General features: G+C 44.4%; 1 long non-coding RNA gene across 1 annotated transcript; it reads left to right on the top strand.

Annotated features, from left to right (window-relative positions):
• Positions 1-1110: 1110 nt before the first annotated feature.
• On the top strand, positions 1111-25408 carry LOC149525673 (uncharacterized). Its single transcript, XR_016347904.1, has 2 exons — positions 1111-1207; positions 21015-25408. It is a non-coding gene; the product is annotated as an uncharacterized LOC149525673 (long non-coding RNA).
• The last annotated feature ends 1904 nt before the right edge of the window (positions 25409-27312 follow it).

Below are 27312 nucleotides of genomic sequence, written 5' to 3'. Positions count from 1 at the left end.
AGTGAGTTTCACAACATGTTTACAGCATGAGAAATTTAGGAAGGCAGATAAGGCCTTCCAGTTCAGAAAGGGATGATAAGTAGCACTAAGTGCTCTCTCCATGCCAGAGTAGATGCCATGTTGGAGAAATATCTTCTGTTCAGGTTAGCAGCTCTTCTGCATTAAGAATTAATTGTAACTTTCATGTTATTCTTAGTTTAGACATGGAAACACAATAAAATAGTGAAGGTCTTTTGGAGGCAGACATATTAGATCATGAAACTGTTATAGTAGAATTATTAGGAGATTAGAAAGAAGGAAAAAATTTTGGCTGGTTGGCTGTCTCAATAAGTATTGATGGTTACAACTCAAAAGTTCAGAATTAGGAAGCTTATTCAAACCCTTTAAGTACGTTATGCTGATGGAATGATGAAAAAAAATGTGCCAATATACTTCGAGTAAATGGGTTTTATTCATAGGATCATACCAGTTGGTATTTGTGAAAATATTATTGAATCCCTTAAGTTTTTCAAATTTTAACACACATGCTTATTCACCTGAAAAATCACACCAGAATTATTTGATTTGCTATTTATTATTCAATATTTTGCTGTTTTAAAATCACTGTCATTCAAACAGGAGAAGTGTAGGGAATGTAGCCTCCATTACAAAGTACACACATGATATAGTGACTAGTCAGTGTATGCGATTGACTGAAGGTTGATTATCTAAACTATTTGATAGTTCCACTTCCAGCTTTTAAGGCTCCTAGTTATATAAAAATAAAAAATGGCCACACATGAAAACAAAATAAGATACCAAAAAAGAATGAGACATAGTTTGAATATTTTTTAATTTAACAGATGCTTTTCTAGACTTTCAGATCTCTTATTTGCTTAAATCTTCAGCTCTATGCTTAGAGAGTGTTTCATATTTTGGTCCAATAGGGATGTGCATGAAACTTATCAAATGGCAAAAAATTAACAAGTGTCTACGTTTGAGGCCCCCTGGCCATGACGCCCAGGCCAAATGGCCTTTCTGGCCCCTCATCTGATTGGCCCTGTTAACAGATATAAGACTTGATTTACAAACAGAAAAAAGGGCTACTTTTGTACATATTATGATTCACAACCATTGATCTGACTGCCACTGCTTGAAAATGGGGTCTGAAATCTCACTGGAAAATGGCTTTTAAGAAAGAATGCTGACGTTTCCACTTCCAGACATGGTAAGAAACACAGCCTGTGTCATAACTTATCATACTTGTCTCTTCAGAAACTGGAAGGGAAAACTGTTTATCTCAATATTTGGGTTTGGTTCAAGTTTAATCCTTCAAAGGAGTGAAAATTCTGAGCTTGAGTGATAATTTTTTTGAACTAGTTTTCTAATCCCTATGTAGTTGCTATGACCATGGATATTGGCTAACAAGCTCAATCAGGCCATCCATACCTGACATGCTCTTCCATCTAACTCTCGGTAAGGTGCCCTCAAGAATGAGAATACTTTCCCAAGATGTGATGCTAAGAAATGAGAAAAACATTATATTGAAACATGATTTATGTATGTCATAGTTTTGTTTTTTTTTCCACTGAGGCACTGGAAAACTTGACATTTTCTTTTTGATATATTTTTGTAGAGCTCTAATTGCTGTTAATAAAGAATCGTGAGAATCTGAATACTGCAGCTATGTTTTGCCCTAATGTGTAATTTAATTGTCCAGATGTTCCTTTGTGGTGCTCTTATATTTGTGTCTCCCCCTCCCGAACAATTTGGACTTAAAGTGGATTTAACTGATGTAGAGAGAATCATGCTACTGGTGACTAGCAGGAAAAAGGATATAAACAAAGAAAGAGTGCCTATGCTATTCCATACTGGGCTATATTGTCAGAAGTGCAGCCTCAGGTTGAGCTAGCTCTGTAGAATGGGACTACCCTTCAAAAAGCAGTAGCAGGCTCGGTCTTTCCTATCATGATAATAAAAGCCTTTACACAGCATTGACTCTCAATATTTCTCCACCATAACCCTGTATATTCACTAAAGTTCTTATGAAACATGAAAAATATAATGTATACTCTTCTATGCTGATCCAATGTGTCTTGTTGTGGCTCTTTTATATCACCTAAGGAGCCTGACGAATAGAAGTACTCTTGTTTGGTGAAAGAAAACTCTCCTCTATCCTCCATATCCAAATGAATAGTGTGATTCAAGCAGAAATGTCTTTTCTGCCTGGCAAAGTATTTTATCATCTTTTGAAAGTTTTTTTTTAATTGGACTGGAAATTCAAATAGGAAGATGGAAAACATACAGTGACCTGGAAAAATCATCTCTCAATAAATACTGTAACAGACCCAGACCAGCTGTCTGCTGCACACTAAAGGAGAAAAGGCATTCTGGGGCTTTGGTGAACAGATTTATCTTCCCTGAGTAAAAAAAAAGCCAAGCCAAAGTACAGCATAATCAGGCTGGCAGGTCAATTAGAGCTTGCTAGAAGCCACAGGCTGATTAGACACCTGCAACCATTTAAGGCCTATGGTGTTGCTTTAAAAGGCTAAGATGGGGGAAGGAAAAGAGTGAAGAACAGGAAGGAGGGAGTCTGGTGTAGAAGAGAACTGATGAGAAAGTACCAAAGGAAAAGTGCTGGGGGAGGGGGGGATTATTTGGGGAATTGGCCCAGGGAGAAGCTACCAGATTGAGAGGCAGTAACCCTGCCTATTGCCATTGCCTTAGGGCCCCTAGGCTAGATCCTGGAGTAGTGGGTGGGTCCAGGTTCTCCCCAAACCCTCCCACAACATCAAAGATCTGCTCTCGAGAAGGAAGATCAGGACTCCTGAAGGGGATTTTACCCCAAACTTATGAACTAGTCTGTGATGAGGTGCAGGCAAGCTGAGATGACAGCATTCAGTACTCTCCTATACCCTAACCTGTGGCAATGCCAAACAACTATTGAATGGAGATCTTGGACCAAATCTTCAGCCAGTGTAAGTCAGTAGAAGGCTGCCCTGGAGAACTTTATTCTGTCCCTAACTCTGCCATAGACTTCATATGTGATGCTAGGCAAGTGACATTCAGTAAACTGGTTGTTAATTGTGCGTGTCTCATTTTTGGGGTGCCTGACTTCAGATCTTGGAGTTTGATCTGCAAAAGTGTTGAGCATTTAAGTTGCAGCTTAAATCAAAGGGAGTATCTAATGGACCAAATCATACTAACCCATTTTCCCTTTAATTTTTTATGTCCATATGTGAAATGAATTTTGTTGCACATCATCTCCATATTGGTACACATAGAAAAAATTCATTCTGCACATGGACATGTGGCAGGGGTGGGATGAGGGATGGGGTAGGGCTGGAGATGAGTTATTTGGGGCACAGGTGGGGTTTGGAGTGTGGGATCGGGCTCAGGGCAGGAGGCTGGGCTAGAGGTGCGGGGTCTACGTGGGAGTTAGGGTGCAGGGAGGACTTAGGGTGTGGGGTCTAGATAGGAACTAGGTTGGTAGAGTGGGGTCAGGGTTGGGGTGCAGAATTTGGGAGGGAATTAGGGATTCAGAATGCAGGAGGGCACTCAAGGCTGGGCTGGAGGTTTGAGTGTGAGGTGGGAGGGGGCTTACTTGGGGTAGCTCCTGTTTGGTGGAGGTGGGGAACAGTTGGCTCGGAATTCAGTAGGAGGAGACAGAAGCAGTGCTGGCACAGGTGTTGTGGGTCTTCCTGACCATTGTAGGCCTCCCTCTGTCAAACGCCCTCTTAAACTCCTCTGTCTGCTTCGCTACCCTGGTCCCGCTGCCACTGGCTTTTAAAGCCTGCTCACGTAGGTCAGGCCTACCCCCTCATGAGTCACACAGGGGAAGGCTGATCAAAGGCAATCAAGGGAACAAAGGTCAGGCACTCAGTCCCAATTGCCACAGTAACTGAAACTGAAGTCACCTGAAATCAGAATCAAAATTCAAAATTCAAACAGTTGAGCAAACTGACTTACACCAAAAGCTAGTATTCTTACCTGGTAGCCTGTTCAGCAGCAGGATCTCTTGCTCTACCTCTTAAACTCCCCTTAAACTTGGAGAATGCTCTACCAGCACTAGTTGCTCCTCACAACCTTGTGACAGGTATATAGTGTCGGGGCAGGATTGCATTGTTTTTTCTAGCTGGGCAGTACAGAGTACATTATGAGTGCTCTTGTGATAATGTACTAACAATTTATTACATAGGCTAAGGCTTGAGATAACCCTCTTTCCCGGACCCCTCACAGGAAGTGGCATTTTTTTGTCAGTAATGGATAACATATCTTACTCTCTGCTGGATAAATTACACTACTGTATAAATGTGAGAAATTGGTGAGGCATAGAAATTCAGTATTTCTCACTCGCAGGTCACTATTTCTTTCCTTATTGGTCTAAGTAAGGTATTCCTTACTCCCAGCAATGGGACTTTTACAGAATATGAAGATCAAACTGTGCTCTTGCCTCATGCATCACCACTAATAAAATATAGCTAAAGAAAATGTTACTTCTCATGATTCTTGCTAAAACACATGAAGCTGAAAGAACATAGTTTATCTTCTTTTTAAGAATACATTAATTGGAGCCTGTGTGCTCTGAATAGTTTTTTTTAAGTATCTTGGCTATAAATTAAGAAATTACTGAATGGAAGTTCTGAATGAGATGAAACAGGCCTATATTAGGATTCCTTTTTACAAAATAGCTTTTGTTTCCTCAGTCATTCAGGCCAACGTGGTATTTGCTGCTTGAAATACAGAAAAGTGCACAACATCTTTCATCCAAAGATGTTATTTTCCTCTGACATACCTCAATCTAGATGCTATGAGGGACACTGCAAATTTTTCTTTTTCAGAATAGAAACAGGATCTTGTATATTACTGTTATAGGCTACGTCTACACTGCACCATTATTTTGGGATACCAGAGGTATCCCAAAATAGCTATTCCGCGTACTTTGAGCATGCCTTACTGTTCCAATGTCCCTGTAAACTTCATTCCACGAGGAGTAAGGGATGTTTCAGAATAGCAATTTATTTCAAAATAAGTGCTGTGTAGACAGAGCCAAATTTTGAAATAAGCTATTTTGAAATTAACTTGAAATAAACTATGCAATTTGCAGAGATCAAATTGTGTAGCTTATTTCAAGCTCCAGGTGCAGTGTAGAGAACCTGAAAAAGCTTCCAATATGCCTCTTTCTTTGTTAGCTTGGAGAAATACAGTGCTAAAGGACATACTCCCAAACTTAGTATGGAGAGTTTGCAACTGATCTTAAAGAGTTATGGCAGTAAATGGCAAGTTTATTAGACACCCGCTATGTTTGGAGTATGTTGATGTTTTGCAAGGATTTGTACTGCTTTAAAAAGCTCAACCATAGTTTTTTGTTGCTGGCCTGATGGTTGTCAGAGCTGCTGCATACCTGTGTTCCAGTGGCACTTAACAGGCTCTACGTGTCCTCAGCATCTTTTCATATTCCACAAAGGTTAAATCTGACAAAATATTCGTCTTCATTTTCTAGTTTTCTTTGTAGTCTCAAGACACTCTCTTCAAAAGGCAGATTTAAACTTGCCCCTGTTGGAGACTTACTACAGTTAATTTATAAAATCTCTCTAGATAGTTACCCCTTTATAAAGGATTGCACTGCATTTAAACTATGTTATTTAAATAAATAGTTGCCCAGAATAATGTATGCCTTAAAGAAAATAAGCAAAAGGGAAAATTTAAGGGAGAAATACATTTTATAATTTCTGTGAATTTAAGTAAATTGATGTGAATGTTTGAAAATCAGAGGAGATAGTGTGGTCCAATATTAAGAATAAAGAAACTGGATTCCATTGTCAGTTGTGTCCTAGATGTGATGGATCTCAGCTTCTCTTTTATGAAATTTGGGGTTTATCTTCTTTAGTAAAGCATTTTACAATCTATAGAAGAAAATCATTCTAAGTACTAATTAATCATATATAAGTCTTTAGAAAAGTGCTTCTTAATTGATAGACATAACAATTATATATTTCAAGATGTTGTAATTTACAATTATGTTGTTGCATAACAATAAGAATAAGAAACACACATTCAGTTTCTATCACTCATATATTTAATGTAAACTTTCTCCTGAGGAGGGAGAAGAAAATAAGAATGCAAAGAAGCCTTTGGGTGAATGATTTGTTAATACCATGTTGAGCCTGCCTTTTCTTCCTCCTGTTCGTGGGCATAGCATAGTATGTTTCCAGATCCTGAGTGCATTGGCATTTTTTTCCTTGTAGGGTAGCAAATCCTGATCCATAAAACTCACAGTGGCACAGTAACAGAAACCTCATCCAGGAATCTGAGCAACCCTCCTGTTAAGTTCAACGTTGCCCTCATCAGGAGTGTCACTGCAATGAACTGAAATTATTGTAAAGAATATCAGAGGACATTGACATAATCAGGTCAGTTAGAAGTGCATAAACAAGATGGGGGGAAAATGCCTGAAGAGAAGTGCATAACTCTTCATTCTATACCTGGAAGACATGAATTGTAAAGCTTTTACTTTCACCTGCTTGGGTGGCATTTTTCTTTCCTTTTGTCTGTGAGGCGACATTTTCTCCACTGCAGCCTGACAGGCACAAGGACATTTCAAACTGTCACATGGTTCTTAGGCAAATCTTCCCTTTCTTGCAGTTGTTGGTATGGCATGCAGACTACCTTAGTAGACTGCTTAGTGGCTAGGTAGCCCCTGTTATGGACTAACTGGCTGACAGGAGGAGAGGATGCTGTTTGCCCAGGTGTGCTTGGAGGGGAGGAACTGGAACTTGAAGGAATGTTGTACACTACACATTCAGAAAGCATGTAGTGCTCCTCATTGGGAAACTGTTTAGAATTTTGTATTTCAGCTTCTTCTCTCTACAGAAGCAGTTACAATTAAACTATTTAAAATAGTTCATGCCAACCCCAGTCTGAACAGAACAACACAATATATAATACCACATATTCATCTGTGCCTGGAAAATATAAATGCAGAAAAGAAACTTGGACAGGTCATCCAGCAGACTCCTGCTAAAATGTAGGCTCAAAACTTCATTCCATTTGGATTGCTTGGGAATGGTGATTCAAAATAGTTGTATTAAATGGAGAAAAACCTGTCAGTAAATTTGACTGTAGAGATGAGCGTTAGTGTATGAAACATTGATCATTCTTTTAGTGAATATTAGTTGTTAAGGGTTCCTATGGGCTTGCATACATGCTAATACAGTATCCAGATGTGTTCACTTGTGTGTTTACATGGTGAGGGGAAATGATCAGTTCTGCACTTTTTGTCAATATGTTGCCACCACTGATGGATGACAGATTCTTTTTCTGAAGGTAAATTTCCCCTTTGGTAAAGGACCAGAATACAGCCTGTGTACCTATTAAATCCCAGTGAAGCCCTCAATATTGGCAAATTCACCACCAGGAAATGAGAGCTAGAGATGAGAGAGAAAAAGGATGTTTGTTTCATTAGCCTCTGTATTTTGCATGAACTGCAGCAAAACCGCCTCAAGATGTCAGCTTGTGAGAGCTGATAGGCTAAGTGAGGCTGGGGTAGCAACACTGGGATGGAAGACTCCTAAGGAAAATCTAAGAAGTACAAGGAGTGGTTACAGTGATCCATTTAAGTCCTTTCAGTCTTCTCTCTGTACTGCTATTGAGCCAAGTTCCCCATGTGGTATTAAAAAAGCTCTGTGTGGTTGGAATAGCTTTTATGGATGAGGCATGAAACTGACCATTCGCTATAATCCCATGATGCTTTTGACAAGAGTTATGGGTATTAGCCTCTCTTCTGGCTAAATTCCACTGTGGGCAATTTGTGTATTTTGCCTGCTTATACTACCCCAGCAGTTTCAAATTAATATGGCATTATTCTTTATTTTGTGCTCCAAGCCCTTGTCTAGTATCGCAGTGTGCTGTTAATAGCAGCCATGTTTTGCCTCAGGGCTGCATTTTAGTCTTAGGCAAAGAGATACCTGCTACATCATTTGTACAACAAGCTTTCAAAACCCTTTTTAGATTCAGATGGATGAACCATTCCATTGTTGTTTTACTAAAGAGATATCAAAATATCTATTCTGGCATGTAACTGTTCAATGTAGAGAGTCTGAACTTTGCTTAAAAAATCCCTTGGTACTAGGAATAAGATTATTAAGGCATTTAGTAATTTTAAAAAAATCACGTTATTTACATTCTTGTTGCATATAAGGTCAGCCTGCCCTAACAGTTTTGTTTTCCAGAGAATGCGCCAAATCCATCCCTTCTGTGACTCATTGACTCCAGCAGAGCTACACCATAGATGACTTCGGCTCATTGAGTCTGTGGAATAGCTTAAGCGTGATTTCACATTACAGCCTATACAGAAGGATCATGGGTGCAGGCCAGTTCTTCTTCCAGTTGGTGGGAGTTTTGTCACTGACCTTAACCAGAGGAGGGGTAGACTATTTCTTTTTTATTAATGCTATTTAATTTCACCCTTTAATTCACAAATCTCCAAGCCAGAATATTTCAAAGCATATTAAAAACAGGGAGAAAAAAACCTGTCTGGATAGCAAATAAATTGCACATCTTAAGCGCATGATTTTCATTACATTTTGTGGCTCTGGCCAAAATATATACCCATGCCACAAGCTACATCTAATTTCTGAGTTCCTTTTTCAGGTGCCCATCCCATTAACCATCTCGTCTTCACTAGTAGTTCTCTTCCTTTCAATTTTCCCCACCATCCTACTCCGAACCCCACACATGCTTTTTTAACTTTCATGGAGGCCATGTCTACACTCAAGTTTTGCTGCTTTAACTCTATTGCCCAATCCCACTACCCCCAGTAGAGAAGCTGATCCACCAATTAGTTTATTCCACTTAAGCAAAGTGACTTGTGCTGTCATAACTGGAAAGTACCAATTGTACCAAGGTCCTCGCTCAAGCCCCTCACCCTGGGACACCTTCTTTGTCGACAAACCATCCAGAAACCCTTTCTGGTGCAGACCCTTTTTATTGTAAGTGTCCCACCACTTTCTATTTACAGAGTTTTGGATTACAGCAAACTCAGCCAGCCTCTCCTTCTACCTGGGGGAGCATGCTCAGCCACACCCTGGCTCGTTGCTCCTTCCTTTTCACTTCCCCTCTGGCTGCCTCATATAGCCCTCTGCCTAACGAGGCCCACAGCTGCTTCCATTAGCCCATCAGATCTGGGCTTGCTGAGCTGTCTGCAATTGGCCTTCTCAGCCAGGCTGTAGTGGCAGAGCTCTGGCTTAGCCAGCTGTCTGCCACACAATATAATATGTTTTTTTTCCCCTAAATAATTATGTCAACTAAAAGTCACTACCTCTAACTGCCGTAGTAACATTTTAAGTATAGACCAGGCCTGACTCAGCCTGACTCTGTGAAATAGTGAAAAATGGGGGGACCCTGTGACATTTCCCAAAGGGGAGGGAAATAATTTTGAAAAGGCTTCCAAGCAAACAAAGATCCACATTACTAAACTTTCTTCTTCCCCACAAATTCCACATCTAGAATTCATCCCATCACACAATCAGCTCACCACCATCTTACAAATCAACTACAGTCCCACAGAATCAGTATTGACAGGGAGCCATTGTGCATCTGAAGTCAAGCAGAAAACCAGTCCCAGTATTTTTCTTAAAATATTTGGTTTGCTTTCTTAGGCAAGTAGGTTTAGTTTATAATTTACTAACTAACTCTTCCCTCCGGAGAAAAGTCGGTACTGACTTGTGATCTAGTGACTGCTCTTGTTTTAACAAGACACAACTGCAAAGCAAATGGGAAAATGCTAGGCCTCATTTAGATGCAGGCTGAACCGCACAGCTCTGACAATGCGAAAGGCCCCAATTCATCTCTAGAACATGCCCATTATGCACACTGAATGAGGCAGTGGTTCCAGTGGAAAAACAGTATGGCTGTGTCCAGACTCAGGGTTTTTTTCGGGAAAAGTAGCCTTTTTCCGAAAAAACTTCACTTGCGTCTAGACTGCAGCCGCGTTCTTTCGAAATTAAATCGAAAGAACACGGCTTTTCTTTCGACGGCGGTAAACCTCATTTCACGAGGAAGAACGCCTTCTTTCAAAAGTGCTTCTTTCGAAAGAAGGCATTCTTGAATGTAAATAGGGCTTCTTCGAAAGAGAGCATCCAGACTCACTGGGTGCTTTCTTTCGAAAAAGCGGCTTGCTCTTTCGAAAGTTCCGTGTGCAGTCTAGACGCTTTCTTTCGAAAGAGCCTCTTTCGAAAGTGGCTCTTTCGAAAGTATCTTTCGAAAGAGCCTCTTTCGAAAGAGGCTTGCAGTCTAGACATAGCCTATGTGATTATATCATTAAAGACTGTCATAATTCATTCACAAAAGAGGACTGAATCAGGTGTGCACAGACTGCTTTAACTCATTGAGGCTATGTCTAAATTGCGCATTGTTGCACAAGAAGATATGCAAATGAGGTGAGCGGCTGACCATCACCATGCCTCATTTGCATACCTAATGAGCCACCATTTTTGTGGAAGGGGCTTTTGTGCAAGAAGGAGCTGTCTACATTGCTTCTTCTTGCATAAAAAAATCCTTGCACAGAAGCTGTTCTTCCTGAAAATAAGTGGCAGAACAGCTCCTGCACAAGAGGGGTTTTTTGCACAAGAAGGAGCAGTGTAGACTGCTACTTCTTGAGCAAAACCCCCTTCTGCAAAAATGGCTGCTCATTAGGTATGCAAATGAGGCACGGCGATATTTGTCCCCACACCTCATTTGCATATCTTCTTGCACAACAATGTGCAGTATAGATGTATCCCCAAAGTTTTGAGAGCTTGACTTTGCCATCTTAATGTTGCTTGTAAGTAGTCTTGTGTGTAATACTGGGCATATTGGGTGAAATCCCTTTTGGTGCCCAAGGTTTGTGCTAAGGCCTTATGATCCATTGTGGTGGTGTAGAATGGGGGCTGCACAGAGAGCTATCTGCCTCATTGTATGGCAGTGTGATGGTTTGGACTAGGCCCAGAGGCCCCTATTGGAGGCTTAGGGTCCTGACACACTATTCCTAGGAAAAGTGCAGTGGAGACGTCTCCAAGCAGGTTAGAGTAACTGCAGAAGAAGCAGCCAATCAGGGCACAGAAGGGATCTATAGAAAGGAGTTGCAGAGGTAGACACAGGCAGTTCCTTGCTGGAGACAGAGGACTGCAGATGGCCCTCTTAGCTGGCCAAAGGGAACTGCAGCACTACGGACAGCTCAGTGCTAGTAGGGACATGGGATGTGAACATGTAGTTGACTACATTATTAACTGATAAGCCTGGGCTTATTGGCTAATCTTATCGACTACACGCACCAACACTCCCCTCCTTGTTGCCTCTGCATCAGAAGGGCAAGGGGAAGCTAAAAGCTGGTGCCCATGCTTCAAAATCTATCCACTGGTGGTTGATTTAGTGGGTCTAGTTAAGACCCACCAAATCACCTGCAAATTGATCTGCAGTCAATCCCTCTCTTCTTGAGAAGAGTAAGAGAAATCAAAACTCTCCCATCAACCCCCCATGGTATAAACCCTGCAGTAGCTCAACATAAGGTATGTCGACTCCAGCTACATTATTCACATACTGGAGTTATGTAGCATAGGCTGACTACTGCAGTAGTGTAGATATAGCCTTAGACCAGTGGTCTTCACCCTTTTTAAGCATAAGGTCACTTTTTAAATTTAAGTGCAATCCAGGATCGACCTCAAACCCAAACACCCTTGCCCCGCCTCCTTCCTTCCCCTTCTCTGAGGCCCTGCCCCTGCTCACTCCATCCTCCCTCCCCATTCTCACTCATTTGTATCAGGCTTGGGGCAAGGATTTGGGGTGCAGGAGAGGTTCAGAACTGGAGCTGGGGTTCAGAATGTAGGCTCCAGCTGGGCTTCTGGGTGGGGGTGCAGAGGACTAAGGCAAGCTCACCCCTACCCTGGCCCTGCACCACTCAAAAGCAGCCAGCAAACTCCCTCCATCCCTGCCCCCCTCTGCTCTGTGGAGATGAGGTACCACCCTGACATGAGCATCCCCCCCTTCTTCTTTCTGTGCCCTGCACAGCAAGCAGGAGGTTCCCAGGGGTGAGGGGCACCTCCAAGGCAGAGGGCAGGAGCAACATGTCTGTGCTGAGAGGGGCAGATGAAGTGCCAGCACCTGAGCCTCCCAACCAAACCTCTCACGATCACCTGTCAAAGGTTCCATGATCTACCAGTAGATCCCGATCTACTGGTTGGTGACCACTGCCTTAGAGTAAGTAAAAATTTGGCTCCCTCTTGGCGCTGATAAGGTCTGGCGGTTGGATGGAAAATCTATCACCTTTCAGTGACATCCTCTCTCCAAAACAGTAGATTAGTGTTTGGTGGAGTTGAGAGGAACCTTCTGGAGTGAGGAACTCCAAACCCAGTGTTTCAGGCTCTCTTGGTATCCATTCCTTTCTACGTAGGGCTAACAGTGCTGACCTTCAGTTGCACAACTACATTCATTAGAAATTCAGCTTAGGTGGGGGTGAGGAAAACACTCACAACTGGTCTCCTTGTGGCAGGTCTTGATAAAGGAGCCATGCAAGGGAGTTGCTGCTGGGAACCTCCTTCCAGATGAAGAGAATGACTCACTTTGTCTCTTACCTGATTTTTCTCTCTCTGAAAGGGCTGATTCACTTTGTACAACATCCCACATCCTTGAGGTGAAGCAGTTTCCTGTAAATCTCCCATGCTGGGCAGCAGGAACTTCCCAGGAAGGTTTTGTAGGGTTAACAGATCTAACCTATACACTTCAGTTCAGTAGCAACTTTGGCAAGAAAATCTTTTTTTATTGTCTGGGCTGTAGTGGCTTTACCACAATCTGGGGCCTGCAATACACCAGAGTGCATCCACTGATAACTAAGGAAATCTGACTACGCAGAATGGTATGGAATATGGTCCATGCAGTGGACAGGGAAAACAAAGTAGCATATTTCTTTCTGATGTTTAGCTGATAGTAGCATCAATGACCTCAGCTCCTCTCAGCTGGTCATTAAGCCCCAGGAAATGCCCTTTGTCTCCATCATTATTGCTTAATTATTTTCAGCTCTGTAATCAAATTTGCAGTTTGACTCTATGTTGATTCTAGCTGGTGTGTCATAACCTTTATGGTAGATGAAATAATATGCAGCCTTGAATCTCCTGCTGGCTCAATATCACTACCGCCTTCCATGCTTACAACACCAAGAAATAATAATCTGCCTTTATTTTCCAGAAATTCAGGACCTGAATGTTTAACATTAAACTGATTTTACTCTCCTCCCACCCACCCTCTGATCCTTTTTAAAATTGCCACTGATTATAACTCCAGACTGAATAATAGAGTCCTATACTGTAGCCAAATGATTGTTCTTCAGGATGTTGGCAAAGTATGTATTTCTGAAGCGTAACTCAGCAATGCCGTTAATCTATTCTTTTTATTATAATAAGTGGAGCAAAACACTGCTTGTGTGGGTGTAAATAAAACTGCCTGTTAAAATAAATATATACCTACAGGGGGAAAAGATCATAAAGAACTCTAACCTATCAAAGATATAACAAGAGTCAATGCCTGGATATCGAACCTGGAGAAAATGAAGGTGCAATTTGTTGAGTGAGGGTAATTAACCGGTGGAACAAGATATAAAAGGATGTCATGGATCCTCATTTTAAAATCAAGATTGGATGGCTTTTGAAAAGATGGTGTCTAGAATTTATTGGAGTTGAATAGGGATTTTTAGATAAATTGGTGGAGTCTATGGTTGTGCAGAAAGACTAAATGACCATAATGGCACTGTCTGGCCTTAATATGATTACTAGATAATGCCAGAGGCAAATATGTACAAAGTGGTCATATGGCACCATAGTATATCAGTAATACTGGAAACCTAACACTACTAAACTTAAAATTGTTGAAAAACTTTTAGGCCCTATGGCAATGGGACATTGTCATCATTTTCTCCACCCATTACTATCATTCATTCAGAGTTACCTGCATTAGCAACCATAGTATCCATAGTATACACAGCTGATCCATCACTTGTGCCGTCTGATTGTTCAGATTAGGTCTAAGCGGCACAGAGCTACCACAGCCATACACCAGCTAGGGATTTTCCCAGGCATTGGGGAACCTTGGGTATGTCTACACAGCAGGGCGAAAGTCAAATTAAGATACGCGACTTGATCTATGTCAATTGCGCAGCTGAAGTTGAAATAGCTTATTTCGGCTTTTGGTGCTGTCTACACAACAGGACGTTGAAGGAAGAACACTCTTCCTTCAGCTTCCCTTACTCCTCATGCAATAGGGTTACAGGAGTTGGAGTAAGAAATCTTCCAGCACACTATTATTTTGAAATAATGGCTTGGAGTATAGATGTACATTTTGTTATTTTAAAATAATGTCAGTTATTCTGAAATAAAATTGCTGTGTAGACATGCCCTTTAAGAGGCTGGATCTGCCTGTTGCTTTGCATCATGAGTATATCTAGCCTACTCTTAGGGCAGGAAACATGGCAATATTATTAAAAATAGTGTCCATCACTAAAGATCAGCTCTCAAGTTAATTTTTAAATAACAGGGCTTATGTACACTGTTTTCATTGGAGTAACTACTGCACAACACAAATGCAGATGAAAGCAGAAAGTCTCAAACAATATAGAGGAAAAGTCAATATTAGATAGACCTATTACTTTACTCAATGTTTCAGCCTATGCATGCTAGAACAAACACTCTTTCAGCAAGTAATCTCATCAGCCACATTTAATTCTGGTCCACTGTTTATGCCTCCAAATGAAATGCACAATTTTATTAAGACAATTACTGACAATGGCCTCAACCTATACTTGTGATTGATTTAGAAACTCTCATAAATTAGGGCTGTAAAGCAATTAAAAATGTAATCACGATTAATCACGCAATTAAAAATTTGATCGTAATTAATCGCGTGCACCTCTCCTTGGAAATGCAGTGGTAGCATTTCAACAGGGCAGTGCTGCATGGATTATGGCATCAGCTGGACTCCCCAACTGACCCAGGGCTCCATGCAGAGCTGCCCCTTAGAAGCGCCGAGGTGGCATTTCCAAGGGGCAGTGCAGTAGGAACCTGGGATCAGCTGGTGACTCCAGATGATCTCTGGCTCCCCTATAGGAAAGTGCCTTTGATGCTCCAGAGCAGTACTTCAAAGGGGCTTTGCGACACGGATCTGGGGACCAGCTGGATATTCCAGTTGATCCCCAGCTCAGCGTACGCTGCCCCTTTGAAGTGCCGTTTTGGTGCTTTAAAGGGGCAGCGCATTAGGAGCTGGGGATCAGCTGGGGACTCCAGTTGATCCCCAGCTCTGCTTGTGCTGCCCCTTTGAAGTGCAGGAGCGGCACTCCAAGGGGCCAGTGCAGCATTAACACCTGCAATTAACACATTAAAATAATGAACATGTTAATCCTGTCCTGCACTAATCTCAGGCCTCAATGCAGGTCTGTTAATAGCTCTAATATAAATAAATAGAAAATATGTTGTTCCATAAGGAATGCAGGATCTGGCCCTCATTTAGGTTAAAAATGACAAACTGTAAGGAAGTTGTACCTGCCCCTTCCTTCACCCCCACCATAGAAAATTTCCTAGCATCAAAGACAAAAATACATGAATAATAGCTTAAGCATATGAAATACAGGAAAAAAAGGAGCCTCCTTTCTAGAAACAAGGCTAAAAAAGAGAACCTATAAATCACAGCCATAAGGAGGGAATTATATTGACATGATCTGAGCAGACAACGGGAGTTCATTTTGTGACACATTTTGTGGAACATCCAGGGATGTTTCTTGTGCCAAGTAGGGTTCACGGTTCAGTGAAAATTCTATCTTCTCTAGAGCATTAACTAGAGGAGGCAATGTGGTCTAGCTACTAGAAGAGTGAACAAAGGTGGTCCAGAGTTCAAGTGCAGATAATTGTGCATAGAATTAGATGAACATCACCTATTGAAACCACATGTAGTATCTTTCTCTAGCAGCTGATTCACTAGAAAAATAACAGTATACTACTGTCACTGAGTTACTTCTTTAATTCACCTGATGAAGATCTGTGATGTAGGGTTGCATGTCCTAGATTCAAACCCTGCTGCTTACCCATACAAACTAGGGCATGAATATATATTTATTACTGTTTGTGGAACAACAAGACAGACAACAGTGACAGAACTCTGATCACGCTGTAGGCATATTTTCTGACACCAGGGAAGTTATTCAGATTCAGATTGCTCAGTAACAAGCCAAGCTACTATTACAATTGTGTATTTGCAGTCTTCAGTTTAAAAGAAGATATGGACAAATAGAAATGGCTAGTTGTGTTTGCTTTTTATAGTAGAAAAAAGCTTCTGTTCCCTCACTTAAACTGCAACAGTTCCTTCAGGGGTTCCAATGAGAGAGCAAACTCTCTGAAAAAACAATCCCATAGAACACAGATTAGATCAAATATCCATAACATAGATTCTTAGACTAACAGATTAGAGATCATTAGAAAGGATTATTAGATCGTTTAGTCTGACATCCTGTGTCTTACAGGCCATTGAGGGTGCAGCTCCACTGCACTGTAGCTTGAAATAAGATATACGAATTGAGCTACGCAAATTGCATATCTTATTTCGATCTTAATTCAAAATAGCTTATTTTGTACGTTGGCATTGTCTACACAGAGTCAAATTTCAAAATAAATCACTCTTCCGAAATGTCCCTTACTCCTTGTGGAATGAGGTTTACAGGGACATCAGACTAGTGAGACTGTTATATTTTGAAATAATGGGCATGCTGTGACGATGCGGGATAGCTATTTCGGGATACTCCAGCATCCTGAAATAGCACTGCAGAGTAGACATAGCCTGTCACGAATCAACCCACCATCTCCCCCCTTCACCCCGGGCTCCTTGAGGTGGGAGCGGGACCGGCTCAAGTTCACAGCCCTTTGTGGGGCGGAGTGGGGGGTCTGGGCCCACCCTCTCTCTGGACCCCAACCCAGGGCCCTAACGCCAAGAGCATGACTCTTGGCGGTAGCAGGGGTGTGTGTACCCAAAACACACCTGCTCTCGGGGTTCATGGCCCGCCCTGGGCTGCTTCCACTCCGCCGGCGTTACAACCCGGCGTTTCTCTTCTCCTCCCCTCCTATCGTCCCGTGCCTCGTACTCCCTCTCCTTCCGGGGTCCTCGTTCACGTCCTCCCCCTTCCTTGATGTCCCGTCCCCCCCTTTATACCATTCTCCCTCCCCCCATCGTTCCCAGGCTCTCCCCACTTCCGGGTTTTCTTCCCGGCCCTGTCAGTGCACGCCCATGACGTCAGCGTCACTCTCGGGCACACGCTGATGACGCGCCTCTCCCCCGGCGCCCGGCATTTCTGGTGCCGCTCGAGCTGCGGCCGCGGACCCTTCGCCCTGTCCCGTGCCTTGCGCAGCTGGTGAGTGGCGGGGTTGCTTCACCCCGTCACACATCTCCCCACTTATCTCTGCGCTTACTCCCTCCTCCTGCTCGTTACCCAGCAGTCAGGAGAGGCAGTCTGCATTCTGGTTGTCTTTACCTGGTTTATGTGTCACTTCAAAAAAATACGGTTGCATACTTAGATACCACCGGAGTATTCGAACGTTGGTATCTTTCATGTTCTGCATCCATTTCAGGGGTGCGTGGTCGGTCACCAATGTGAAGGGGTTACCTATGAGAAAATAGCGTAGAGAGTCTACTGCCCATTTAATAGCTAGCGCCTCCTTCTCTATTGTGGCGTAATTTCTTTCGCGTGGAAACAATTTCCTACTCGGGTATGCCACCGGGTATTCCACACCCCCTTCCTCCTGTGCTAGCACCGCCCCACGTCCCACCTCCGATGCATCCGTCTGTACCAGGAACGGTTTCTCGAAGTCGGGTGGCTGCAACACCGATCCCGACATTAGGCACTTACGTAACGTCTCGAATGCCTGTACCCCTTGGGGCGTCCATGATATCTTCTGGGGTTGGTCCTTCTTTGTAAGGTCCGTTAGGGGGGTGGCCAGTGAGGCAAAATGGTTTATAAACCGCCGGTAGTACCCTGCCAGGCCTAGGAACTGGCGGATTTGTCTTTTTGTATGAGGGCGCGGGTATTCTCTGATCGCCCGTACTTTGTCTAATAGTGGTTTTAACTGTCCATTCCCTACCGTATATCCTAAGTACGACACCTCCCTTTTTCCGAACTGGCACTTCTTCGGATTGGCCGTGAGCCCTGCTCGTTGGAGCGCCCGTAAGACTGCCTCCAGCTGTCTTACATGTTCTTCCCATGAGTCACTGAAGACGACGATATCGTCTATATAAGCTGTTGTGTAGTTCCGGTGGTCCTCCAAGATCTCATCCATCAGTCGCTGGAATGTGGCTGCGGCCCCGTGTAGCCCGAATGGCATGGTGATGAAATGGAACAGCCCAAAAGGAGTAGCGAACGCCGTCTTTTCCTTCGCCGTGGGTGATAGCGGGATCTGCCAATACCCTTTTGTGAGGTCTATCGTTGATAAGTATCTGGCTCGTCCCAGTCGTTTGCCCCCCACTTGTACTTCATAGTCTACCTCCCCGATCTTTCGTAATACCCGGTAAGGTCCTTGCCACTTGGCCAATAGTTTGGACTCTCCGGCTGGTAATAGCACTAACACTGGGTCGCCCGGGCTAAAGGTTCTTGTTCGTGTTCCCACATTGTAGTGGCGGGCTTGTGTTTCTTGTGCCCTCTGTAGGTTCTCGTGGGCCCACCGCCCTACCGTCTGCATTCTATTCCGCAACTTAATCACATACTGAACTGCGCCTAGCGCCGTGGAGGTTTGTTCTTCCCACCCTTTGCGTACCAGATCCAATATTCCCCGTGGCCACCTCCCATATAGCAGTTCAAACGGAGAGAACCCCACTGAGGCTTGGGGTACCTCTCGTACCGCAAAAAGCAGGGGTGGCAGTAACTTATCCCAGTCTCGCGGATCGTTCTGCGCCAGTTTTCGTAACATCGCCTTCAGGGTTTGGTTAAAACGCTCAATCAGTCCGTCTGTCTGGGGGTGGTAGGCCGCTGTGCGGATCTTCTTGATCTGTAACCACTTGCATAATTCTGTCATTAGGCGGGATACTAGGTTCGGGCCCTGGTCGGTCAGGATCTCTTTAGAGAGGCCGACCCATGCAAACATTTTCACTAGCTCGTCTGCTATCGTGGTTGCGTTGGTCTTGCGCAAGGGCACGGCCTCCGGGTAACGTGTTGCGTAGTCAACTACCACCAATATATACTGGTGCCCACTTCGTGTACTTTCCAGGGGTCCTACCAGGTCCATGCCCACCCGCTCAAAGGGTTCAGTGACCAGTGGCATGGGAACCAGTGACGCTCGGGGTACCCTAGCCCTGGCAGTTCGTTAACACTGGGGGCATGATACGCAAAAATTGTTAATGTTTTGATACAGGCCGGGCCAATAAAACCGTTGGAGTACCTGTGGCCACCCCGTCACATAGCCTAAATATCACCCAATTACCTTCTGTACTGAACCTAATAACATTTTTTGGGCTAAAGGATCTTTTCCAAAAAGACATCCAGCCTTGAGGTGAGGACAGCAAGAGATGGGGAATCTACCACTTCCTTGGTTGCCTGTTTCAGTGGATAATCTGGGTGTGTCTACACAGCAAAGTTATTTCGAAAAAACAGCTGTTATTTTGAAATAACTTTTCTAGCGTCTACACAGGCAAATCGCTATTTTGAAATTAAATCAAAATAGCGGAGCACTTATTTTGAATTTGGTAAACCTCATTCCATGAGGAATAACGTCAAATTCGAAATAGTGAAATCGAAATAAACTCTGTGTAGATGCTTATTTCGAAGTAGGGGGCCTCCAGCCATTCCCAGGGTGCCCTGGTGGCTACTCTGGGCCAAACCAGGAAAACTCTTCTGCTCCCCGCCCCAGCCCCGGAGCCCTTAAAGGGGTAGACTCTGCCCACAGTGCCTGTGCCAGCTGCAAGCCTGCCAGCCCAGAGCCAGCAGTGGCTGCCCCTGGCCCAGCATGAGCCAGCAACCCACTGCTCCCCAGGAGCCTACCAAGGGCCGCAAAAGGTGGGCACCTTCTTGGTCTAGTGTGGAGATCATGGACCTGATTGGGGTTTGGCGGGAGGCCTCCAATGTCCATGATCGCCACACTAGATGCAGGAATGTAGCCATCTACAGGCAGATTTCTGACAGCCTGGCCACCAAAGGTCACACGCGCACCCAGGAGCAGGTGAGCATGAAAATTAAAGAGTTGCAGCAGGCCTATGCCAGGGCCACAGGGGGGCAGCTCCCAACCAGGGGCTGACCCAGACCCCTGCTCCTATTTTGATGCCCTGGACCGCATCCTGGGGGGTCTGATGGTCCATGCCCCCCAGGGGGTCATCGACCCTGGGGCAGAGGCCCTGAGCAGGGCACGAAGGAGGAGGAGGATGGCCAGGAGTTGCAGGAGCCCAGAGGGAGCATGGCATTCACCCAGGACCCCCGAGGCATCACAGTGCCCATGTCCCTAGTGACATCCGAAACCGGGGAGGCCTCTACATGTGAGTGCCATCACTGTCCCCTTATGCAGGGCTAGGGAGGGGCAGGTGGAGAGGGAGATCAGGGACTGTGCATGAGGGTCTTGCTGACCACAGAGCACACAGCAACCTGTGCATGTGCCGTGCCACCCTGGGCATGTGGGCCCAGCTGGCTGCCACACGGGCCCTGGCCTGTTACCCAGACACATGTGTGTATGAAGGCACATGACATGCTCCTGACCCTGGGGAGGGACACTGCATGATGCCCTCCTCTACTGCATGATGCTCTCCTCACTCCACAAGCCCCCTCTACACAGAGGCAGGGCACATCTCTCTGCCCCTCCCCACCCCCACACTATATACAGCACAGGGGAATAGGTGCAGTCCCGGGGATAGCAGGACAATGCAAACATGGCCTGTGTGCAAGCACATCAGCTCTGATGGTGCGGAGACCTGCCGTCCTCACCTTGCAGAGAGGGGCTGGTCTTCACCCACTGTGTCCCCAGGGATAACTGACCACTTCTCTTGTTTCTCCACAGCTGAAGCACCTGCGAGTGCAGGGTGCACCACCCCACCCGGGACAGCCTCCCAGAACCAGGATTACCAGGGGCAGCACCTGGGGCTCCTGTGAAGGCAGGTCTGCATCCTGGAGCACCGGGTGCATGAAGACCTGCAGCGGTGGCGGGAGAGCTGGTGGGAGCTGCTTGCCCAGGCCATGCCATCTGTGACCACCCGTAGACCCTGGTGCAGAGATTGGTGCCTCCTGCCACTCCAGCCCTTGCTGCTGCCCCATCCATTGCTCCTCCTCCCACTCCTGCTCTCCCTCCTGACTCTTCCTCCCCCTCTGCCCCCCCCCCCCCCGCTCCCCTCTGGGGACGCCAAGGCCCCTGCTCCCACAGTGCTCGGAGACAGGTAGACCAGCAAAACCTCCAACCCTGAGCTTCTCCTCTCCCTTCCTCCCCTTGCCTCCCTCTTCCAGCTCCCTCCTCCCAGGTTTACCCCTTCTCTCTCCCACCCTCTCGCCTCCCCTCTCCCACCCTCATTCCCCTACACCCCAGTTATGTTCAGTAAAGAGAGTTTGTTTTTAGCAACACATGTGTGATTATTTTACATCAGGAAGGGGGGTTAGGGAGGGGAAAGTGGAAGGACGTGAAGGTGGAATAAGGCACAAGGTCCCAGTGGGGCACGCCAGGGAGACTTCACTCCTCCTCCATCTGGAAGCTCTCCCGCAGGGCCTCCTGGATACCGACAGCCCCCTGCTGGGCCTCCCAGCTGGCAGCTGTGCGAGGCTGTGCGTATAGGCCAGCCAACTGGTCAGCCTCTGCCATCCAGGCTGGCAGGAAAGCCTCCCCATTCCTTTTGCACAAATTGTTCAGCACACAGCACACCACCACCACGTGCGGAATATTCCTCTCGGAGAGGTCCAGGTGGGTGAGGAGGCATCTAAATTGGGCATTCATCCGGCCGAAGGCACCCTCCACTACGATGCAGGCCCTGCTAAGCCTGGCATTAAAGGCCTGTTGGGAGGGGTTGAGGAGTCCCATGTACAGCTTCATGAGCCAAGGTTGTAGTGGTTAGGCTGCATCCCCCACCAGGTGCACAGGCATGTCCACGTCCCTGACCCTGATGTGGCGGTCAGGGAAGAAAGTCCTAGTGTGCAGCCTCTGGCACACGGAGGAGTTGCGGTACACCCACGCATCATGTGCTTTGCTGGACCAACCCACATTAATGTTGAGGAAGCAGCCCCGGTAGTCAGACACAGCCTGCAGGATGACTGAGAAGTATCCCTTCTGGTTTATGTACAGGAAGGCCTGGTGGTCTGGGGCATGAATGAGAATATGCGTCCCATCGATCGCCCCCCTCCCCCCCAGTTGGGGAAGCCCACAGTGCCAAAGCCTTCAATGACCACATCCACATTAGTGAGGCGGATGACTCTGCGGAGCAGCACTCTATTGATGGCCTTGACCACCTGCAGAGGGACACACAAAACTGAGAGTCACTGGGGTGCCAGGGTGGCTGACAGCGCTCTTTCCCTGCCACTGCCCCGCACCCCCTCCCCAGGAGCAACCCCCCCTTGCAATCCTGGCCACTGCGGGCAGTCTGTAGTGTGGCTGGGACAGAACAAACCCACCTGGGTAGGGGACTTGCACCACCTCCCCCCCTTTTCCCTAGGGTAGCCCATCCCCTCCTTGCCCCGTCCCCCCAGGCACAGTGGCTGGAGACCGCCATATCTGCATGAGCACTGCTCCAACAGTGGATCTCCCCATGCTGAACTGGTTCCCCACGGATTGGTAGCTATCCGGCATGGAGAGCTTTCATAGGGCGATGGCCACACGCTTCTGGAGGGAAATGGCGGGCCTCGTGCATGTCCTGTCACTGCAGGGCAGGGGCGGGCCACTCAAGAGCTCGAGGAAGGTGTCCTTCTTCATCCTGAAGTTCTGGAGCACGCTGGCATCCAGGCACTGCTTCTGCTCTACCTCGTCCCCCAGGAGGGTCTGTAAGAGGGCCTGGGGATCGGGCTGCAGCAGATGCGGTGAGGCAGCCTTCAGCAATTATTACCAGGCTTGCAGCAAGACATCTAAAATGAACACCAGAGTGCCCAGGGACAGCTCTAGCTCCATGGCGCCGAGTGCTGTGGTGTCCCGAGTCAGGGCAACCAAAGCAGACAGAACGAATTATTTTTAATTTGAATTTGTCTGTTTTCAGCTTCTCGCCACCTTCAATACCTAGTATTTTCTCCATTTGAAGGTACTTATTCACTGTACCATGGCACATCTCCCACTCAGTCTTTTTGACAAGCTACATAGATTGAGCTCTTCAAGTCTCACAGTGGCAGACATTTTCCATACACTCCAACACTCGCTTGGCTCTTTTTTTGGTACTATCTCCAGTTTTTCAACATCCTTTTTAAAATGTAGATGCCAGAACTGTAAGCATTATGCCAACACTAGTCTCACCAATGCTATATACATAGGTAAAAGAGCCTCCCCTGTATTGAGCTCCTTTTCCATTATGACTGCTAAAATCTTTTCAGAGTTACTGCTTTCCAGGGCCATTGCTATAGTTCCCCTATTCCATAGGTCTGACCTTATTCCTCGGTCTATCCTAAAGAATGAACTAATTCTTTAAAGTGATCATAGTTTGTATGCCTTATATATCCAACTATATATCAAAAGAAATACTAATGTACTGTTCTTCTGATGTATTACTATTGTTTGACATAAGCCTGTTCTTGCTAAGAATGTCATTTGCATCATTATGGTAAAGTATGGCTTCTGTGCATTTAACTTTCTAAATCTTAGAGAGCTCCGGTATAGTCTGTTGGTCATATGTTTGTATAAACTGGTCCTTACATAAGTTCTATAAATGAAGAGCTATTATATTGCTATTAATATAGACTAATTTGCCCTATGTGGAACATGCAAGACATTACCTTTTAAGGCCTAACTCTGCAAACCCTTGTGAATATGGATTTTGCAGGATTTATTTTGTGCATTTATTTTGCATTGTGTCCTCATGCAAACTATAGCCAAAAACGCTTTTGAGAAGAAAATATCACCTTCTGATCTTTCCATCTTCTGCTCTAAATCCCACACTGCAGTATGACAATTGCAGGTAGTAGATAGGCATCAATTACATGTCAATAATAACACAATGTTAAATAATAAAGTAAATAACACAATTTGTTTCCTTATTTATACAAACTTGCCTCAAAATAATACATATACAGCTCCCTTTTCAAATTCTGTAGGTCTGGGTTATTGTGAAAACCACGTTCATTCTTTGTATTTTGCATAGGCATTTGACCTTGCATTTATGTATAATCCAAGCAATGTATTTAGGGATTTCTGCCAAGATTTGGGTTTATTCCCTACAATTACAATTTTCTTTGCTGCCATTTATTGGAGAGCCATCTATTTCTACAGTCATTGAGGCTTTTCTTCACAAGGAGTAAAATTCATCCTTGGTATAACTCAGTTTAAGCCAATGGAGGATGTAGTTGCCCCATTAACTTTAGCCTGAGATAAAGTCAAGGGCAAAAGGATATTCTTATGCAAAGTAGCATCAGTGGAGATACACTACTAATCACCGAGGATTAGAACGAGGATGCCCTTCTCCTCACAGCACCTTTGTGCAGTTTTCTCTTCCTTACTTTTTAACATAAGAGTATAAGGATTTTTTCTTCCCATTCATAGGAGAAATTGTAGTTTTATCTGGTACTGTGAAGTGATGTTATTGGAAATGCAAAATATTTCCTGAATCTAACTATTTTTGAAAAGCAATTCTAGTTCTGATTGCAATGTTATAGTCTGCCATTCTACCTGTGGTTAGTCTGTATTAACTTGTAAATGTTGCTGCTCCAGTTTGAAATAATATATTAATCTGTGAATGACCTGTATGTAAAAAAGTAAATAAGACCAAAATACCTTTATGTTTAGAGTTGACTCCTGCTCCCCTTAGTCATAACAGTAGGCTCCCTAGACATCAGTGAGACTGCTTGTATGCATAAAGGTAGCATAGTTTTTGAAAAATTCATATTTGTCTGTTCTTAAATTTCTTTATATGCTGAAATGTTATAATACTGTTTGCCATGAAGTTGTGTCTAATTAATTCCACTCATCTGGTTTTACCATCATTCTGAAACTGCAAAGAAATTCCCCAGTAAAATATTTAATTGATAAAATATTGCCAATCTGATTCCTGAAACTTAGATCTGCTTGCAAAAGACAATGTGATTTTATTCCATTTTTTCCTCAAGACATTTTTTCTTAACAGTAAACATATTGTAGTGCACATACATCTTCAAAGACTATGTTGTGGTTTCATTCATAAAGAATTGCTGTGTGTCATTATATTTAATTATAATGTTCTGAACTGAAATACATAGCCATTGGGAATATGAGTATTGATTAAAAACTAGATTATGCTTCTGTTCGGTCTGTGGAAAGTTTTTTTTTTCTCAATTACAGTGTGTAGGACAGGTCAATCTGGTAGCATTGCCAAATTAGGTTAAGAGAGAGTATTTATATTATTCTCTGGATTGTATGGTTGCCATTTCTTATTCGGAAAACACAGAGAACTGAGTAGTTCTATTTTAAGAACTATATTACTTACACACCTCACCTTGTCTTTAAGTATCAATGACAGTCACTGAGGCTTACATCCTCCAATTTTTACTGATGCCAGTGGTGAAAATCACTTGGAGGATATCTGAGGGATCTGAGATCTCATGTGCCAGGTTGAAATGTCACTCACACAAATTTGGTTCTGCCATCGGTCATGCCAAGCCAAATGTGAATGACACTGCACCCTGTGCAGCAGGTTTGAGGGCACTTGGTTTGAGAAGGAGAATTGAGGTGGAGGTGGGGGGGCAGACAACCTTGCTTCTTTAGGAACTCCAAGGCTTGGTAGCCCATAGAAAAGGGTGGGTGTGGATTCCTTCTATGATGCCATTAAGTGAGGTGAGGCAATGACCCCTGCATCTAAGGGGATGTCCGGACTTATTGTAGCTTGGGATGGTTGACAATGGAGCTTGGGAAGAAAGTACTATGATCGAGGAAGCAAAATGAGAGAAGAACTACAGACCTGCTTGAAAGAAGGGCGGTGCTTGAGGTGGGAAGTTCTTATTTTTACTTAGTCTTTAACTGGTTGACAGGGGTGGATTTTTGTGACTCAGCAGTGAGAGGAAGTCACCTGTGTAGAGGAGCTGTGCTAGAGACTGAGAGAGTTACAGGGAGAACCATGAGGGAAACTGACTAAGGTGCCTGCAGTGCCTCACCATATAGTGAGGGGATGCAATCTGGGATTGCACCTTGCAGAAGTGCCTTTAACCTTAGCCCTGCAAAGCTGCCTTATCCTAAGAGTAGTTAGTCTAAGTCACTTTTCCTTCCTCAGTGCCAGCCTATATTTGCATTAAATTATGGTACACCGCGTGCTGGCTCATTTGGGCCAACTAGCAACTAAGAACTGGAGGCTAAGATCTGTCTTCCACAAATGGCTGATTTCCTCCAAGTAGAAAGTATACGGCAGTAGCCTCCTACAAATCTTGGCTTGCAGTCCAGGTAGGTCTGGAAGGAATTCCTACCCTTGCAGTATGACACCCAAGTGACTGTCCCTTAACACAGCTAGGATCCAACTCGTGGTCTTGTGTCCTGGCCAGAGCAGCTAGCCATGATTTTCTTTTTAATGTAACATCTTGGTAACAACACAAGCAATAATGAACACGGCAAGGTATAGCTTTATTCCAGCCTTCCAGGGTGAGTCTGAAGAAAGGTGAGTTCCAGTTCTGTACTTCAACCCTCCCATCATGTTGTCTCAGTTGGTAATAGAATGGTTTTGGAGCTTCTTACATTCTAAATTGTTAACTTTCTGAGGGGGTCTGATTCTGTACTAAGTAACTGGTTCCCTAGTAGTATTCCAAACCCAGCAAGTCAGCAATAAGTGGCAATTTCTTAGTAGCAGAATACCACTGGAAACTCTTGCTTGTAGTAAAGTGGCCATTCAGAAGGTCAATGGGTTACTCAATGTATTATGGTTTGGGGCCATGCTCTGCCCTTCCCTTGTTTTCTTTTTAATTAGTGGGTGGTTTTTTCCACTCTATGTGTTGTGTGGAAGTTGTGTGTATTTCTTGTGCAGTGAGCAGTACCTTTACAGAGCTAATACATCAAAATAACCCATAACAACCTGCAACTATGAAGATTCTAGGTACTAATAGTTTAGGAGCTGTTTTTTAATAGAAGCTCTTTCTGTATACGTTCAAATACTCTGGTGTGGTTAGAGACACATGTCTTTATGGCCTTCTTCTTCCAGCTAATTTTTCAGAATATTGTTAATATC

Source organism: Pelodiscus sinensis, chromosome 1 (genome assembly GCF_052426305.1).
Source record: "Pelodiscus sinensis isolate ZL-2025 chromosome 1, ASM5242630v1, whole genome shotgun sequence".
Classification (NCBI taxonomy): domain Eukaryota; kingdom Metazoa; phylum Chordata; order Testudines; family Trionychidae; genus Pelodiscus; species Pelodiscus sinensis.
Note: the sequence above shows the minus strand (reverse complement) of the source record. Positions and strands in the feature narration are given on the sequence as shown.